The sequence below is a fragment of the Schistosoma haematobium genome, chromosome 3 (genome assembly GCF_000699445.3).
Source record: "Schistosoma haematobium chromosome 3, whole genome shotgun sequence".
In the NCBI taxonomy this organism is placed as follows: Eukaryota; Metazoa; Platyhelminthes; class Trematoda; order Strigeidida; family Schistosomatidae; genus Schistosoma; species Schistosoma haematobium.
Genome location: NC_067198.1, coordinates 28,973,854 through 28,982,359, shown reverse-complemented (window position 1 = coordinate 28,982,359; position 8,506 = coordinate 28,973,854).

Genomic DNA, 8,506 nt, shown 5'->3' with positions numbered 1-8,506 from the left:
GATTTCCTTATTACACAGCAGTCATTTTAATTCTATTTTCGGTTTATTTACATGCGATACGGGTTTGGAAAATATCTAAACGTCCTCGAAAATTCTCCACGAACCCAACCATAGTTTTCGTATATGTTTTTATTCACACATCCAACTGTTACGCTAATCATACCTAAGCGAACGTTCAGTGCAACTGTCAGTATACGTAAGAACGATGTTATTTAGACTTGACATTGTAACACATCTGAACTATTGTAGTTCTACTTCGATGTCGTACTTCATTTTATGAAGTATTGTTTCCTCGTGGCTGTTGTTTAACAGATGATTCCGGTACATCAATCGGCTGTTCAACTACTCGACGATTTACAACCTGTCCAGTTCAATTGGTGGTCTGACGACAATATCATTCGCGCGAATCATCAGTTTATGCAGTCGAGCGAATCTCCTGCAAACTGAAAACGATATTGTCGCCTCTATCCCAACACTGACAGCGTTTTTCACGGGTATCATTGACATGAGTCCAGAGTGACACTCTTGGTTTCTTATGTTCTTTTCGATATTTTTCTGTTCACTAACCGAACAAACACGCAGCATTCACCGTTTATCATCTTTTAGAGACTTCATCGTGCCACCTTTTGCTGTCGATTTGTAGCCTTCAACCCTTACTGACTGTAACAGCAGTCATCGACTTTTCAAACTGTGACTACAAGTTGGTCAATAGCTTCGCGCAACGAAATCACGACCACTCTTCACTGTTATACTTCTGTACTTACGGTTAGTCTGTTAGATATAGATATAACTAGAATTTGACACTAATTAATAGCTGTCAACGACACTGTCCGACTTACAACTTTAAACTAATGACAGTACAAATATGGATATCGATTGATAATACACTTATCCTACTATCGCTATAGCATCATTACTCTTGCGGCAGACTTAACGTTTGTCATCGGAGGAACTGAATTACTTGTCAAGGCTATATATTTCAGCGCGACTTGATAGAACAATAAAACGTTTTGTTCTTTTCATTATTTCTATGGTTAATCGCTTTACGTTTAACCAACGTCCTAATAACATATTATGACTCGCTGTTTCGCGACCAGTTTCTGCCGCCTCCTTTCCATTTCTTTTACAGATAAGCAATACCTGGAGGATTTATAATATTCGTCTGGCACTCTCCGGCGCGCTACTGCTCCCAACATGTTTGGTACCGATTCAAACGGCCGCTGAATCTGGTGGGGGAGTATTGTAGGGCCAGTGAAATGTCACTGAGCCCTAGCCAAATCATCCGACAGTTGGATCACTGAATGTCGAACAGATCGTCGCTCCCTGCCAAGGTCATGTACAACCAACGCGCATTAGTTAATCATACGCCATGGACTGGCCCATGTGGCAGTGGTCTTACTTTCGCTTGTATCTACTTTAACTAATATATTTCTGTAATAACGTCCTTTGTGTTGTACAGTCTTCAAAGCATCTATAGTACCTTGTTACGTCAATGGGGTAGTCCACGTAAGGTGCTGACCACGAGGTGTGACTTCGACGTTAGTTGGTTCGTCACACCATTCACGTCTAACTCGAGTAGGCCTCCAATCATTTCGACATAGATCATCCACGTTGGTGATTTACAACCCCATAGCAGCACTGTCGAGGAAGAGAGAGATAAAAAAGGATGAGGTGGTGTTTATGTCGAAAGAGAGGAGATCAAGGAACTGTATAGGGTAGCCTCATTTAGATTTTACCTAGAATCAGTAGGTGGGTTCCCAAGTAGGCCAACATTATAACTGACATATTTCACCCTTACTAAAACATACTACACAGTGTTCCGAAGTGTCCTCTCAAATTCTTTATTTCGAAAGATAAGGTGAGGGCATATAAAAAGCAAATTTCTGATCAAGTGATTTTAAACTGTGACCAAGTCATTTCTAGTATTCCTGTATTACAAAGGAAGTAGATTTAGTTATTCCAGTCTCTCGTCGTAAGGCTGGCTTGCGATTTCGGGTACCATCTTAGTTGCAGTTCTCTGAACTGCGAAAATTCCTCGTTCTTCGATCATTTTGAAGCTCTAAACCATAATTACTTCCATATTTCCTTCCAGGACGTTTGTTCCGGCTTTAGCTGACATGTCTAAGACATTGTGTGCCTCTTATGATCAGCCTTAGTTGATCAGCATCCATAAGATTAGTGATTTCTCTGTCTACTTTTAATAGAAGAAACGACATGAAACTTAGGAAGAATAATGCAACTTTAATCATCAGAGAGATTTGGAGTCTGAAAGTGAGGAGTAGGAGCATAAAGGTGTGACTAATAATCGATGAATAATGGGAGAGGATAAGCCCTGTGTTCTGTTCATATTCATCTTAACGACGATGGAGTCCGTTATATTCATGATCGGTCTAGATATTAGGCGATCCATAAAAAGTGCCTCATTGGTGGGTCGGGGTTCATGGGATAGTTGATGAAGCTCCTTACGGTCTATTACCAGGGTTATTAGTCTTTCGAACTTGGTGATATCGTCACAGTTATGGATAAGTATTGGCAACCCGCTACATAAGAAACCATACTCCAATGTAAAAAGCGCACAACGTCCAGAATGATATCATATGTTCCATACGTGTTGTTGGCGTTATATTACGAGGGTGTTGAAAAGAAGAGCGAAAAAGAACGCGAATTTCACACATCGTTTTCATATTTTACAAATTCAATGTGTGGGTGTGCACGATACAATAAGTTGGCTCACTACACCCGAGTCTTCGTTCATTACAATACTAGTCAAATGACGTATTAAATGTCGTTGTGAGGAAGGTGGCTACACACATTACGAACATTATTTGGCTGTGTTGAAATTCCAGTTGCCTGGTGCTCATATGTTTACCATGAAGGGATAAGGATACTTTAAGTCGCAGTGTTAGGGTGGTATAAATCAGAACAATTTATATTTAACTGTCTTACTATATGCTTTATAAGATTCCAAACTGACGATGACATTGTTTATCACCCTGAAACTGACAATCAATTCGTCGTCAACAATTTGTAATGTCTTTCGTTGACCAACAAAATTTTTAGGCATGTTTATCTTTCTCGCGCCTCAGTGGTAATTCATGAGTCACTTAGTTTTCCAACTCTGAAAACCAGTCCAGTCTTTACAACACCTGGAGTCACAAAGACAACCGAGATCCTTTAGGAAGTGGAAGTAACTACTGTTTGTCCAAACCGAGTCACGGACTACTTCCGATACCCACAAACCAGAAAAACACAACTATTTGAGGACGCCTTATAGTTTTCTGTGTCTAGAGATATAAGTCTCCCAATTGTGACTATAGTTTTTTTATTTGTCGCAGTAGAAGACGAATTTCACGGTTAATCAATAGAGACTGATATCTTCTTGTCACAGATCCTCTGCAATATCTGCTCATCTGACAGAGATCGTGTTTTAGTTATCATTCTGCATATTTTTATGTCTGTTTGACAGGGATTATACTTAAGGTAGGTGGTACTCGTGGATACAGAATGAGGACTAAAATGTGCTATGACCAGCCTACATTGTGCTTTCTAGAATACCTGGAATCGCAGAATGCTTTGTTCAACTCCCGTACATTATCCATCATGCTCCAAATCGAAAAAAAGGCAATCAAAAGACAAGTGAACAATACTAAAAGTGTTCTGTTCTTTTGACAAAAGGTTGCTAGCTTTGATGATACCAAGTCATTTCCGTTTTTCAGTTTCTTACCCGAACCATAACTGATTGGGAAATACTTAATTGCAAATCTTGCCATCACTACGTAGCAGTAAATAAATCCCCAAAACAAATAACTCTGTAAGTTTTCGACATTGGATGCTGACCATGTAGGGCCAGTGAAATGTCACTGAGCCCTAGCCAAATCATCCGGCAGTTGGATCACTGAATGTCGAGCAGATCGTCGCTCCCTGCCAAGGTCATGTACAAAAAACGCGCATTAGTTAATCGTATGCCATGGACTGGCCCATGCAGCAGTGGTCTTACTTTCGCTTGTATCTACCTTAACTAATATATTTATGTAATAATGCCCTCTGTGTTGTACAGTCTTCAAAGCATCTGTGGTACCTTGATACGTCAATGGGGTAGTCCACGTAACGTGCTAACCACGAGGTGTGACTTCGACATTAGCTAGTTTATCACACCATTCACGTCTAACTCGAGTAGGCCCCCAATCATTTCGACACAGATCATCTACGTTGGTGATTTACAACCACATTGGTTTTAATGGACTCACCCAGCTGAAGTCGACCGGTCATGCATCCGCACCAGATCATGAGTGGGAACGCTGTACTCAACATCCCCTGCAATCGGTAGCCAGCCTAGGTCAGTCGATCCTCGATATATTGATAACCTATCAAATATATCTTCGAACCTTTTCGCTTATGTCTTTTGATTTCACTCGGTGGGTAGGATTCACGGTAGTAGGTGTTACTAGTAAGAGCGTTGTCAAACTCCAAATATATGTGGCATCTTCAAATGAAAGCCTCCCGAATTTCGTAGTTTTTATTAATTCGACGGTATTTATTCTACTGCCGTCTACTAATTTTGAATAAATCAGGGTAATTTTGGAAACAAACCTCTGTTCCATCAAGTCCGTTAGGAGTTACTGGCAATATATTGCATCTAAAACTAGAAGCAAGCAATGTTTTCCGGAAACTGGACAGTCAGACTAAGGCTTTCGTTTCTGAAAAATCTGGCAATAACTACAATTTGTGCGACTGGTGGAAATGATAGTTCTGTATCCGATATTCGAACAGCTCTCTTCTCATAAGACTTTGAAATTTTAAGCGCGAAGTTTAGTCCTAACGTGATTTGCATTCATCAAACTTTTGCTGTGTTCTTACGCAACAAAAGTACCATTTCTGTCCAAAAGAATCTATCCAGAGCTAAACGTCCGGTAGATCACTTTTTTTGAGTTTCACCCAATTTAATAGTTAACTGTGGTTTTGCCTCAGCTTACTATTCGGTTTTTTTCAGTTTTTCACGTAAAGACTAGTTCAGTTTATCTCATCCGCTTTATCCATTTTTGTCCGTTTTCAGTGTGGTTTTTGGTGTATTTTTTACGGTCTTAGGCTTTTGCTAGCATCTACAACACAGTTTACGTCAATACAGCCATGAAAACACATGCAAACGATCTGGATGCCGTTTTGCTGTTACATCTGGCATGCAGTGCGACAACTGCAAAGGTTGGTTCCACGAAGCGTGCACAGATCTCACAGCAACTGCTTACAACAGACTCAGCAAGTCGGATCATAAGTGGGAATGTGTTACGTGCAGCACGGATGCGGCAGTCTTGCTGAGTAATATCACTGTCCTACTGACAAGTCTGCAGAGCAAGTTGTCGGCAAACTTGGGAAAAGACAGTCAAAAAATGGGTAGACAAACAAGAGAGCGCATCGAAAACGAGAACAGGGATGTCAACAGGTCTACCAACGACGGAACATGCGACAGCATTAATGATGACACTCCGAAACTCAGCACCATGATTACGACGACGGTACTTGACTCCCTCAGCAAACTCGGGTCTCACAGCTCAAGGTCCTTGAACGCGACGGTGGTTCCCAAAAACTCTGTAGGTGATTGGACCCATGTCAAAAGAGCTAAAAAGAGCCAGGCGTCACAGCCTAAGTTGAACATCCCAGCTGTTGAACGGAAGTCAACTGGTGATCTGGTCGCACAGTCTACCCCCAACATTGTCCATCCAGTCATCAAAGAGCCAAGGATTCGTGGACGTGCTTCAACCCCCAAACAACAAGGTGCTAAACCTGAACGCACCGGAAAACCTGGGACGACAATAACGGTTCGTGATGACTCTCTCATAGTCATGAACTTCAAAGACAACCCTGACCTTCCTCTCAGTTTGCAGGACAAAAATGATGGGATGCTCTGGGGAGGATTGAACAAGAAACTTGGACTTCCAAGAATAAAGCCTTTGGCAGTCACACGGCTCACTCGGGAAAGGAATCTAAGCATCAAAATCACCCGAGGCTACTTCGTGTAACACTTAAGAATGCTACCAACGTAGAGGATGTCTTACTAGCTAGTCACTTACTGAAATCAAATGGGAATGTAAGGATACTGCCTGACATACCGTATTCTGAGCGCATTCGCTTCCGGAACACCCCCAAGGAAACTCGCGATCAGTTTTTCCACGGGAGGAATATAGTCGTGCAAGGTATACCGGAAAATACGGACCCTACTCAATCAAAGACTGACATCAGGGAATGGAAATTCATCAAACAGTCCTTGAGGCTCAAAAACATACTGACTCAGCATGTGACGAGACTAGCCGAGAAGGATAGTGATTCTAGACTCCGTCTAATGAAGATAACCTTCCGATCTTCCCATATGGTGGCTGTAACTCTGGAAGCATTTCGTGCCAACAGACGTCGACTGCCACCTGGAACCCACATGCACCCAGAAGGCCACACGAAGCTAGGACCAAACACAAAGGCAAGCTGCAGCTGATCATTCCACTTGTGGACTGTCTAGACGATAAAAAAACGTGTAAAGGACAGGGCCTACCACCTCGGCAAACCTCATATAGGTGGGCTGCCTGTCCATTCACGTAAGGCTCATACAGACAAACAGGAAGAAGCTCACGCGTTCCGAATTGAATGCATAAACTGCTTATACATGAACGCCGCAAGTCTACCAAACAAATTGGATGAACTACGTGAACTTAGCAATGCTAATAAGGCCCATCTGATAGGAACATCTGAGACCTGGATATCGTCTCAGTTCTCGGACCATGAGTTAGCATTACCTGGGATGTCTTTGTTCCGCAATGACAGAAAATCAGGAATTGGGGGCGGAGTAGTTGTTTACATACGTTCCTGCTTGGAGGTGCATCAAGTTCATAACCTCGAGTTTAACGATCTTGAGGAATCTATATGGTGCTTTGTAAGATTGTCTAGTACTTCGAGGTGTCTAGTCGGAGTCATTTACAGGAAGCCAACTGCCGACATCGAGTATGATAGTCGTATGCTGGGAGGACTATCCCGCTCTACTCGTCTCGGTTTCAGACACATCCTGATTCTAGGGGACTTTAATCTCCCTAGAGTCAACTTCGCGGAACACACGTATACTGGAGGCGACAACTCAATTGAAGCTCGGTTCTTCAACCTCATCGATGACTTGGGATTATACGAAAACGTGAGGTCGGCAACTCGTTGGAGAAACAGTCAGACACCATCGCGCTTAGACTGTGTATTCACAAACGAAGAATTTCTAGTTGACAACCTCTCAATCCTGGCTCCCCTGTGAAAAAGCGATCATGCCGTCATAGCCTTCAGTTTTCTCAGCAAAACTAAGCTAATATACACCACCAATAACTTGCGTTGGAATTTTAAACGGTTGAATGTGGCAGCTCTACACGACTATCTACAACAGATGGTTTGGGATGTTCACCCCCAACTCGACGTGGACGGTCATTGGGACTTCTTACCGCACACGCTCTTACGTGCTACAAACCATTCAGTTCTTCAAACGGTTCCCAAAAGCTGCAAGCTACCTACAATAATAAAGAACCGTACCCTTCGCCTGCTAAGCCGCAAAAGGCACTGTTGGGCGGAATACAAACGAACTGACAACGACGGAGCGTACAGGCAATATAAACATATCAGGAACATATGTATGAAGGCTATAAGAGAAGATAGGCTTCAGTACCAGACAAAGCTTATGGACAAATTTGCCTCTAATCCTAAAGGCTTATTCCGTTATACAGCCTCTCGTCGTCAAGCCAAAACAGGAGTTTCCCAACTGGTAGGTCTTAACGGCCCGACCAACAACGATGGCGACGCCGCTAACCTTCTGGCTGAATATTACTCCCAGACATTCCAACCGACCGACATTAACTTTACTGATGACAGTTTCGTTCGCAATTCCACAGAACTTTTCGAAGTGAAACTAAGCGCTGACTTGGTATTCCAGAAACTGCAGCACTTAAGATTAGACACTTCTCCTGGCCCGGACATAGTCCATTCCGCCATACTGAAAGAAGCAGCCTCAATCTTGGCAACGCCGCTTAGCTTGATGTTCTCACACTCGCTAAATCGAGGAAAACTACCGGAAAATTGAAGGCTGGCTCATATCACACCAATTTTCAAAGGAGGTTGACGCAGCGAACCTACAAGTTACCGACCGGTTGCTCTTCTCTCCATACCCTCAAAAATCATGGAGTCCTTGATATGCGATGGTATAAATGACTATTTACTGTCCTTAAATTTCTTCTCACCCCAACAGCATGGTTTCAGGTTGGGTTACTGTTGTATTACCAACCTGCTGACTGCGGTGGACAGATGCACAAGCATCCTTGATTACATGGGGAAGGTTGATGTCATCTACCTAGATTTCTCAAAAGCTTTTGATAAGGTTAACCATACATGTCTTATCAATAAGCTCAAACAATTGGGTATCAGACCACCTCCAATCGATTGGCTCATTTCATGCCTGAAAAATCGACATTTTAAGGTCAGGGTTAATTTCACTTTA